Raw genomic sequence first — 11678 nt, forward strand, 5'->3', positions numbered from 1 at the left:
AAGATATATGAGGCTAATAATTATGGAGATGAAAGTAAAACTCATGAATGAGACATAAATTAGAATGATGTATAAAGTTTGCACTTAAACAAAATGTATAAGTGTGGTTTTGAGGATAAATAGTGAATAAAGATTAAATAGAGTCTAATGTCAGTGCTTATGTTGAATGAAACAAGGTACTCCTTTATTTTTCTTAGGCCAAGATTTATGGCTATGATTTTATATAAGCATATCTTTATTAAAGTAAAAACATATTGACAGAACAAGTATTAAAATTAAATTTTACTTTGGAAATGAAGCAATAGAAACCTTTTTATCCATGGTCTTCTTTCTCATAGCAAACATCACTGTCTTTCTTTGGTGCATAAAGCAAAACTATAGACTTTTTCCCTGAGCTTTCTTTCTTCTTTTCACATCATATTTTTAATGTGGGTCAGATTTGTTAGTTTTGTCTTGAGATATATCTCATATTTTTCATTACTTTTGGTTTCATACAAGCACAAATCCAACTGCCTCCTACTTGGGCTATATGATAGTAACCTCTCTAGGGTCTTAGCAATCCAGGCTTTCTTTCCTGCAGCCCATTCAAAATCCTCCCTGACCAGACAGGGCTATAGAAATCACCGGCTCAAAACCATATTACATACTTCATGGTGGCTGTATTCTGATAAGTCCTTAATTTACTTAGTTCTTCCTGTATTTTCTTACCTAATGTCCTATGTCTTCCAAAATCAGTCATTGTGTTTTACATGTCTCCATTATACTTCATGAAAACTTTAATGTAATGGTGTTTATGTGCTTAATTAGTAAAACTTTAGAGGCGATGTCATATAAAAACTGTTATTGAATTTCCCCAACAGCCATAGACAAACAAAAATTGCCAGGATTGTGAAACTTCCTCTCAAGTTGGTAGTCAAGGGGTCCAAGGACTCTGAAAACAACATGGATACTGCTGTTGCTCTTGGTTCCCTCCCAGACATTGAAGACCTTGTTGAAGACACTATGTTCTTCATACAGATAACTCAAAAGAATCAAATTGGAACTGACCTAAAACTGGCCTGGAACCCTCCTCACAGAGGATTATGTCTCCTATTATTGAAAGCAGCTACATAACCTGCTAAGGTAGAAAAGCTTACATAGGTCCTTTCACTACTACCGAGTTCTAATGCCTATAAACAACAATGATTCCAAATGGCAATGTATCTATAGGTATAAGGCTGGCACTTAAATTAAGGAGGTAACCCAACAGTCATCTAATTGAACTTAAATCCAATTACTTACACAAGTTCTCTTGCAACTTTTAATATTTATTCATTTTTCTGTATGTTAACTGCTTTGATGGCAAAGAGTGTTTGTAAGTTTGTACCTTCATACAACTCTTCTTAATTATAAAAATTATCTTTTGTGATTTTTGTTAAAAATGCTTCCTGGTTTTTGAACTAGTATTCTTTTTCTATTTCTGTTACTTTTAGATTTGCTCATTTCACAATGTTTCAGATTTCTTGGATGTTTTGTGTCAGGGAATTTTTTGATTTAAAATTTCTTTGACTAATCTATTGAATCTTCAATTCTTAAGATGCTCTTTTCCATTTTGTTGGCAATCAGGCACATCCATGGACAGCTAGAAGTAACTTCACCACTATCAGGCATCTTTACTCTGCAACGAGACCTTTCATCTCTAGTGGCCCAAGAGGTGACAGAGTCTCTTCTTTCTGTGGCTGTCCTTTTGCCTCTGTATAATGTTCCTTCATGGATGTGTCACAAATGCAATAAAAACACATTCTTCCTTCTCACCATCTCTTTCCTCCTTCTTCTTCCAGTGGCTGCCTCTATTTGTCCTTCTCTATAAACTTCCCATGTGAGACCTGCTGCATGGTGTGATTTGTTTGGGACTCGTTGCTTACTTCTAATACATCTCATTTATTCTGTGGGTGATGCTTGAGTCTGTAGCTCCTGCTTGCTTACCTAGATTTTCCATTTCTAGAACCCTGTAAGTTGATATCTTCTTTATAGCTTTTATTTATATTTCCAGGTGTTTAATTCTTTTGTTGCCTTCAATTATTTGCTTGTATGTGCATGCCTTTGTATGTACATGTGGAGGTGGCATTATGTCGTTGTATATTTCATTGATCTTTGTACATATAAGAATATTTTTTGAGAAAGGGTCTCTTACTGAGCCTTCATTAATTTAACTGGCTAGGGAGTCATTGAGCTATAGAAACCTTTGTGTGTCTACCTCCTTAACAATTCTGGGAAGAGGGTTGTTAGAAACATATGTAGGCATTCCTGACCTTCTACCTAAGTCCTGACGATTTGAACTTGTGTATTTATGCTTTTAAAATGACCACTTTAACAACTGAGACATATATCCAGTCCCTAAATACAACCATAACCATGATTTTCACTTTTACACTTCCGGGATAGACTCCTGTTAACAAGAAAAGGAAGTATGTATTTGAGTCTTACCTTAAATCTGAATTAAACCAACTAAATTTTCAATCATTTAAGGTGCATTAACACTTAAAACTAGTTAATAATATATTAGTGCAAAACAAAAATATATTAAAAATATAACATTTAAAAGATTTTTCTCACTAAAATATCAGAACCTCTTCAGGTGTTTTGTAAACCACATTGCTTAATATTAAGCCTGAAATCTTGCATATTTTAAAAACATTTCTCAAAAAAAATAGGATTTAATTTGGGTGTCTGTTAGAAAATCTTAGACACTTTGACACAGTACCAAGTCAAGATAAAACTGGAGCTAAAACTACCCTAAATGCTCTTTTAATTAATAAATAAATCTTTATACTTGTATAGGTAGATGACTAAATAAAGTTCTCTCTTTGAGAAAATCAACAAGATTGACAAACTAGAACGTACAGAGAGATTATCCAAATTAACAACATCAGAAATTAAAGGAGAGACATAACAACAGAAACTGAAGAAATTATCAGATCCTAGTACAAAAGCTTTTACTTAACAAAACTAGAAAATCTAGAGAAAATTGACAACGTTCTCAACAGATAGCAGGTACCAAAGTTAAACCAGGATCAGATAAACCATCTAAACATTCCCATAATCCCTTAAGAAATAGAGTCATCAAAAGATGCCCATTCAAAGAAAGCCCAGGACCAGATGAGTTTAGTACAGAATTCTATCAGACTCTCATAGACGACCTAATAGCAATACTCTCCAAACTATTTCTCAAAATAGAAACAGAAAGATCACTACCCAGCTTATTCTTCAAAGCCACAATTACAGTCATATCTAAACCACAGACATACCCTACAAAGAAAGAAAACTTCAGACCAATTTTCTTCATGAATTCCTATGCAAAAATACTCAACAAAATCCTTGGAAACCAAATCCAAGAACACATTAAAACAATCATTCACCATGATCAAGTAGGCTTCATTCCAGAGATGCAGAGATGGTTCGATATAAGTAAATCCATCAATGCAATCTACTATATACACAAACTGAGGAAACAAAAAACAGAAAACAAAACCACATGATCATCTCATTAAATTCTGAGAAAGCATTTGACAAAACTCAACACCCATTCATGTGAAAAGTTTTGGAAAAAAACAGAAATTCAAGGCTCATATGTAAACATAGTAAAAGCAATATACAGCAAACCAGTAGCCAACATTAAACTAAATGGTGAGAAACTTGAAGCAATCCCACTAAAATCAGAGACTATAAAAGGTTGCTGACTCTCCCCCTACTATTTCAATATAGTACTAGAAGTCCTAGTCAGAACAATTAGACAGCAAAAGAAAGTCAAAATGATACAGATTGGAAAGAAAGAACATGTCCAGATGATAAACAACTTCAGCAAAGTGGCTAGATATAAAATTAATTAAAACAAATTAGTAGCCTTCCTTTACACAAAGAATAAACAGGCAGAGAAAGAAATTAGGAAATCAACACCCTTCACAATAGTCACAAACAATGTAGAGTACCTTGGTGTGACCCTAACCAAGCAAGTGAAATAACTGTAGGACAAGAACTTCAAGTTTCTGAAGAATTAAATTGAAGAAGATCCCAGAAGATGGAAAGTTCTCACAGGCACATAGATTGGAAAGATCAACATAGTAAAAATGGCCACCTTTCCAAAAGTAATCTATACATTCAATGCAATTTTTATCAAAATCTCAATTCAATTCTCCATAGAATTAAAAAGAGCAATATGCAAATTCATTTGGAGTAACAAAAAACCCAGGATAGAAAAGCTATTTTCAACCATAAAAACATCTCCAGGGAGATGGCTAAGATCAACAACTTAGGTGACAGCAGATGCTGTCGAGGAATTGGAGAAAGAGGAACAGTCCTTCGTTGTTAGTGAGATTGCAAGCTGGTACAACCATTCTGGAAATCCATTTGGTGGTTTCTCAGAAAATTGGACATAGTACTACTACCAAAGGACCCAGTATTCCTGGGCACATACCCAAAAGGTGCTCCAACATATTACCAGGACACGTATTCCACCATGTTCCATGGTTTTAACAGTCTTATTTATAATAGCCAGAAGCTAGAAAGAACCCAGATGTTCTTCAACAGGGGAATGAATACAGAAAATGTGATACATTTACACAATGGAGTACTTCTTAGTTATTAAAAACAATTATTTCATGAAATTTATAGACAAATAGATGAAAATAGAAGCTACGATCCTGAGGTAACCCAGTCACATGGTATGCAGTCACTGATAAGCAGATAGTAGCCCCCAAAGCTCAGAATACCCAAGAAACAATTCACAGACCTTATGAAGTTCAAAATTAAGGAAGGCCAGAACTGGAATGCCTCAGCCCTTCTTAGAATTGAGAACAATACATTCACCGGAGAAAATAAAGGGACAAATAGAGAAGCAGGGATTGAAGAAAAGATCATCCAGAGACTGCCTTACCTGGTGATCTATCCCACCTGGAGCCACCAAACTCATGCACTACTGCTGATGTCAAAAAGTGCTTACTAGCAGGAGCCTGATATGGAGGCCTCCTCAAAGGCTCTTCCAGAGTCATTCTGATACATATGAGGATGCTTGCAGGTAACCATTGGACTGAACATGGGGACACCAATGAAGGAGCTAGATAAAGGAATGAAGGAGCTGCAACCTCATTGGAAGAACAACATTATGAACTAACTATGCCCTCCACAGATTTCAGGGACTAAAACACCAACCAATAAGTACTCATGAAGAAACCCATGGCTCCAGGTGCATATGTAGCAGAGGATATCATTATCTGGCATCAATGGGAGAAAAAGTCTTTTTTTCAGTGAAGGCATGTTTTGCCAGTGTAAGGCAATGCCAAGTTGCTGTGGTGGGAGAGGATGTTTGGAAGAGGAAGCAACTTCATGGAGGCTAGAGGAGTGAGAGGGAACATGGCAGTGGAGTTAAAGAAGATAACATTTAATATGTAAATAAAATAATATCCAATAGAAAACAAAATTCTTAATATTTTAAGCTCATAAAATTTGCTTATAATTGCTCTATAGATTTAATAAAATATTGACATTAATATGACAACACAGATGATTAGAAAACTTGTTTAGAAAGGACTAAATCATCATTTCTAACAGAAATACACAGGGATATGTACTATTTTTATTCTCTTGGAAAGTCAAGAAATGATTGGCAATTTTTTTCTTCTTTTTAACGATCAGAACAAAATCTTTCAGAACTAGAAATGAAATGCCACTTTCCACACACAAATTCTTCACATCATAAAAGTATCCATGGAAACCCTCACCTGCATGAAGTTCTATTATGCATATAAAGGTTATTTTCTTTTACATTTTATTCCAACCAAAATGTCATGAGAATGAAATGCATTAAGCTGTGAGAGACATCGGAGACATTTGAGGCCTTACATAAGAGTTTTAGACACAAAGTCATTGTATTTTAGTAGTTTTTATTTGCTACAAAACCTAAATGGTGGCATAGAATATGTTCATTAATAGTCAAAACAAGAATAATAAAATGTTCTATTGTATCTATGTGAATAATTTAATTTTATTATTTTGTTTAGAAGCCATAGAACTATACATGAAGGGATATATATTTAATATCCCAATAATATCTCAACAAAATATCTGTATTAAAGAAAACAAAATTACACACACACATATGTATCATAGTCACTCTAAACTTAATTCAATTTTAAGTTACCATTGACATTCGTCTCTTGAGTTTTCAGAAAGACTTAACTGAGAAGATTAAATGCATTCTGAATATAGGTTCCACCACCATATATCCCTTAGGTTAAATTTCTGTGCTGTATGCAAAGTAGAATGCAGGTTGAACACTGAGATTGATTGCCCCCCTCTACTCTCTCCTTCCTGACTTTATAAACAATGTGGCCAGCTGTTTTTCTTTTTCATTGCCATGTCTTCTTCAAAACAAAGGACTGTATCCCCTTGACTGACTTTCAATCTCAACAAGAATGGTGACACATACAAAGTTGCTGCACTAAACCCAAACTTGTGCCTCACTAGTTGGCTGGATTCTCAGGGGGAACATGGAAGTGTTTGAAGTTCCAGGCTTTAAAAAGCCGTAAAAGACTATAAGCAGAATATTAAAAAAAGAAAAAGAAAGAAAAAGCTACTCTGCTATAAGTCTGGAAAGTCAGCTGATGATTCAGAAGGGATCAAGAACACTGGTGGAAAGAGGCTTGGTATATTCTTGCAAAGAGAATGTAGTGTTCCCATGTACTAATTATGTCAGTGAAGCCTATTTCAAATGGTACAGGTTACGTTTGTTTGGTAGATGGATTCTGAAGACAGGATAGCATTTAGCTTGTGCTGTGGTTACTGATGACTGCTCTTATCCAGGTTTAGAGTGAGAAAGAACAACAAATACAGCCAAGTACATTTAAAATGTAGTATTTAGTGAAATGGTAGAATCAGTTTAAAGTCATTTATGAAGTACTATAATTGTTAAAGGGATCAAATTCAAAAAATAGAAACATTATTTCTAAACAGGGAAAATAAGAACTATTCCCAAGAACTTGCCCAAGGACTATCCACAGGAGGTTCCCATGCATAGGCATCTCTATCTGATGACAATACACATTAATTTATAAGAAGATCCAAAACTTAGAATACTGATGAATGGGTTCACTATTCAAAAAATTGTGTCTCTATCAAAGCAGAGCAGACATCATGTGGTGGAAGCAGAACTTTGCAAGACCATTTATGCTCTGATACTAGCTATGGAGCCTTGGAAGGTGAAAGGTAACAAGGGTCACAAAAGATGGTGCCAAAGGCCCTTTAGCAAAAGTCAGTGTGTGGCAGGGTCAAAATCCCTACAAGGAGGCCCAAGGCCATTTCAAATATTAAAGGAAACTCTAATTTGTATTAGTGACCCCAAAATACTGTAGATTCCAGGACTATACATGACAGCCAAGGAAAGATGGTTTGGGTCCATCCGAAAAGAGTAATTATATGGGCTATAGGCTACAGAGCTGACAGAATAAGAGTACCTAATGCCTTTAGGTTATTGCACTCTGCTCCTCTACTCTGGTCTCTTCCCTCATCATTGCAGGAATGTTGGGACTGTAGACATTCATGAAATTTTATATACATCAAGCTTGTATAACAAGCACTTATACCTGATGAGTCAACTCTGGAGACTTAAAACTTACTTGTTTTTTAGTTTGGTTGCTCATTGGAGAGCTTATAGTCAAAAGTTTCCTGAATCCCAGTAAAGATTTTAAACTTTAGAATTTTGAAAAATGCTAGATCTGTTAAATATTAAAGGGTTTGTGTGTGTGTGTGTGTGTGTGTGTGTGTGTGTGTGTGTGTGTGTGTGTGTGTTTGATAGACTGAACACTTTCTGCCTCATGATATCTTGATGTGAAAATGCATCTTTAGGGGCTTCTAGTGGACAGTTATGATTTAAAGCAATATTTTTGTTGTCAACTTGATAACAGGTAGATAAATGATAGTTTCTTTATAGTCAAGTTGACTGAATTTAGAATGACAATGGTAACATGTTTTACAGAAAGGTTTCACTAAAGGCAGAAGACTCACTTTTCTTCCTTTAAATTTCTTGTAACTCAGGAATATACAAAAGAAAAATAAAACACTGACAGAATAGGTTAAAAATTTTCTGATTATGGTAAATTTATGGAATGGGAAACTGAACATGCAATAAAGAAACACTCAAATGAATAGGAATCAAGAACATTTGTTTAGTCTGCATTAGTTGTTTTTGGTCTTGATTCAGGACCAAGAAGAAGACTGATGAAGCTTTAGTAGTAAGATGCCAAGGCTTTAGGTGTGCACTAGCTGAGGCTGTAGGGAGTCAAAGCCAGTGGCTGACTAACTACAAGTATGGCTTCCTATGAGGAGTGTTAAGTAGAACAGGCTTGAGTTTTCTCAGTTGCTCCCAGTTTGTATACAGGCTGGGGTGGAGGTAGAAATCAAAGAAACTATGACTACACAGGTCCTGGCCACTAAGTCCTGTTTGATGCAGAAACGGTGACTTGGGTTCCTGGATATTCCCAATGATAGTGTGTGGGAGATCAATTTTTACATATGGTCTTATGCTGTCGATTTGAGCATCTGTTTTCTTAGGATTAAAGGGTAGAATGTGATTTTATACAATAGCTATTCAAGTTGTTCCCTCCGGAAGGTTCAAAAATTTTTTTTATATAACTGGACTGAGGCACAGTTTTACGGAAATGCATGGATTATAGTTTTGAAATGGGATTGGAGGCATTCTTTGGAAAGAAAGTATTTTCATATAAATCCATAGATTTATTTACAGTATACCCAATACTCTTCATTGTGTTGAGAAATATTCAGCTGGGTGGCAATAGAATTTTTTACATCTCGAGTCAGTGTTTGGGCAGCTGGGATTTTTTATTTTTATTTTTTTAGACTAGATTAAATTATATGCTTTGCAAGCTGAATTTTTCCCCCCATGGGCTTCTGTGGCTTTTTTGTTTTCTCATGTAAACCACTGGTGGAGTCTTGGCAGTGGGCAATCTAGAGATAACACTGGAGTTCTGGGGGCTCCATGCACTAGCTGGGAAGTCAGGTAACAGAAACAATGATTCAGACTAATCAAATGATTACAAAGTGGCCTCCAGGTGGTCAGACATGGATATCTAAAGGAGCAGTGACATGGGAGGGACAAGCACTAGGCTGGCCTTGAGCTGCCTTGATGATTTCAGAGACAGGGCTGGTTGCTAGAGGAATCTCCAGTTCATGATTTACTTGGCCAGTGGGTTCCTGAAGGACCTTCTAGCAAACTTCACTTTGCTGCCCAGCTCTTCCTCAATTCTAAGGATCTGATTGTACTTGGCCAGGTGCACAGATCAGCAAGTAGCACCACTCTTGATCTGCCCAGTACAGAGTCCCACCACTAGGTCAGCAATAAAAGTGTCCTTAGTCTCCTCAGATCGATGAGACACCATAACACCCCAGCTATTGGACTGCAGACATGTAGAGACTCGGTCACAGAGTCTATCCGTTTCACTTTGAGCAGGAGGCAGTTCTAGCCCACAACCCTGGCAACCCGCTTAGGGTTGGTTGATGTGAGGTCATCCTCTACCACCTGCATGTCCACACTATCTGTAAACATCTGCCAAGCATCCCTGTCATCCTGGTCAAAGGGGTCTTCAATGAACACCACTGGGTAGTTCTGGATGAACGACTTGTAAAGGTCAGCCAGCTGGTCTGGTGTGATGTACTGGTTAGGGTCATCTGGAGAATTGAAATCCTGGTCTGGTGTGATGTACTGGTTAGGGTCATCTGGAGAACTGAAATCCAGGTCGTACTTGCCAGCTCTGTAGAACTCGGAGGCAGCCATGTTCATGCCAGTGACAACCTGGTCAGTGTAGCCGGCCTTTGCAGTTCCAGTCTTGAGCTGCTCCTGTACATCTTTGTTCTCCAGGATATTAGGTGCGAATCCACCCTCATCTTCCACATTGGTAGTGTCTTTCCCATACTTCTCCTTGATGACATTCTTCAGGTTGTGATAAACCTCTGCTTCAATGCACATGGCTTCCCAAAAACTGGATGCCCCCACAGGCAGGATCATGAACTCTTGCATGGCCTGCTTGTTGCCAACATGAGAACCACCATTGATCACATTAAAAGCTGGGACCAGATGACTTCAGGGTTGCCAGCCAAGTCAGCAATATGACAGTAAAAAGGGGTCCCCTTTTCCAAAGCACCAGTTTGTAGACAGCTAGGGACTCCCCGGATGGCATTTGCACCAAATTTACAGAGATTTAAGGATATATGTGAGTGGGACTCTGTATTACTGCAGCACTGCAGGCTGGATTTAAAGACCAAAACAACTTTATTCAATGGCTTATCTATAAGCAGCATACAATCATTCTTTCCTATCCAATGCAAAGGACCTGTCCCAAGTCCCAAGGAGGGTGGCACTGATTCTGCAGTCTGGATCATTCTGTGTTTGCAAGATCATCTGTGTCCTGTTGGCAGCTGAGATATTCCATTCTTTAATATATCTTTTCCATATATCTTTTAAACAAAACATGGACTTTCAGGAAAACATTGATTTTGCATAATAAGAATCACAAAACTATAAGTAAATGATAGAATCAGAACTGAATGGAAGAAGAGGGGTCTCAAGCTAGACCATAGTACTCACTCAGTTCCACCCTCCATAGGACAATAGAGGAAAATATTCACTTCATTGTGCTTTATTTCCAAAGCAGCCTTTCAACCATTTTACTGGTGAAATCCTAGTCAACTTTACAACTACTCACAACAGATATGCTGTTAAAAATTAAGAGGCCCCCACTAGTAATGAAGTATATTACTGCATTAACAATTCCCAGTACAATGTTTTCCAATTTAATTTACCAAATACTACCCAAAGTTATGTTTTTCCCTCATAAAATACAAATCATGGATAAAATACAATTCATGGTGGAAAAGGCTATTTTAACATTTGTCCTTTGCAATCTAAGGAGGACAAAAGCTTTAAAGATATTAACCTGTCATGCATCACTACAGACTTGCCTTATAAACCTTAATGAAGTCTGCAAGCATTCATATACATATACGTGTGCATGTATGAATATTTATTCTAGCTATTAGAAAGAGTTTAAAACTGGCTTGGCACATAGAAAGCACAAATTATTGCTTGTTAATATAGTCACAGAAATCGGTCCTCATTCCAAATCTCACCTTATTACTAGCTTTGTATGAGCTTTTCTTGGTTGTATGTTCTAAACTCCAATAAGTTTTATTAGGGGCTCTTTTACCCTTCATTTTTAAATTTCATTGAAGCAACAGAGGAATTCTGTTTCAAAAAGCCATCTATTTGATCACAGATAAGATGAAACTCCTTAAAGCAGTATTCATCTCTTTGCTGAGAGGTGTCTACCAGTCTATTGTAGAAATAATTAATCTCAATCCTGAGTTTCTACCTCACATTTTACTATTCAGTTCCGAGATAAAAGACACACATCCTTTTAAAATTATTTGATTAATTAATTTAAACTTATTTATTTTTACTTATTCACATAACATCAGTCACTGACCCACCTGTCACCCCACCCACAGTCCTCCCTTTATCCCCCTCTCCTTCTTCTCTTGAGTTTGCCCCCAAACCTGGCACCTCAAGCCTCTGTGAGGCTAAGCACTTTCTTTTCACTGACACCAGTAAAGAGAATCCAGCTAGAACAACA

At 36.8% G+C, this 11678-nt stretch overlaps 1 pseudogene across 1 annotated transcript; it reads right to left on the reverse strand.

Annotated features, from left to right (window-relative positions):
- Nucleotides 1-9224: 9224 nt before the first annotated feature.
- Nucleotides 9225-10428, reverse strand: LOC308419586 (alpha-enolase-like; annotated as a pseudogene). Its single transcript has one exon. The product of its transcript is annotated as an alpha-enolase-like (transcript).
- Between the last annotated feature and the right edge of the window lie 1250 nt (nt 10429-11678).

This window comes from Micromys minutus (assembly GCF_963924665.1).
Source record: "Micromys minutus genome assembly, chromosome: 4".
In the NCBI taxonomy this organism is placed as follows: domain Eukaryota; kingdom Metazoa; phylum Chordata; class Mammalia; order Rodentia; family Muridae; genus Micromys; species Micromys minutus.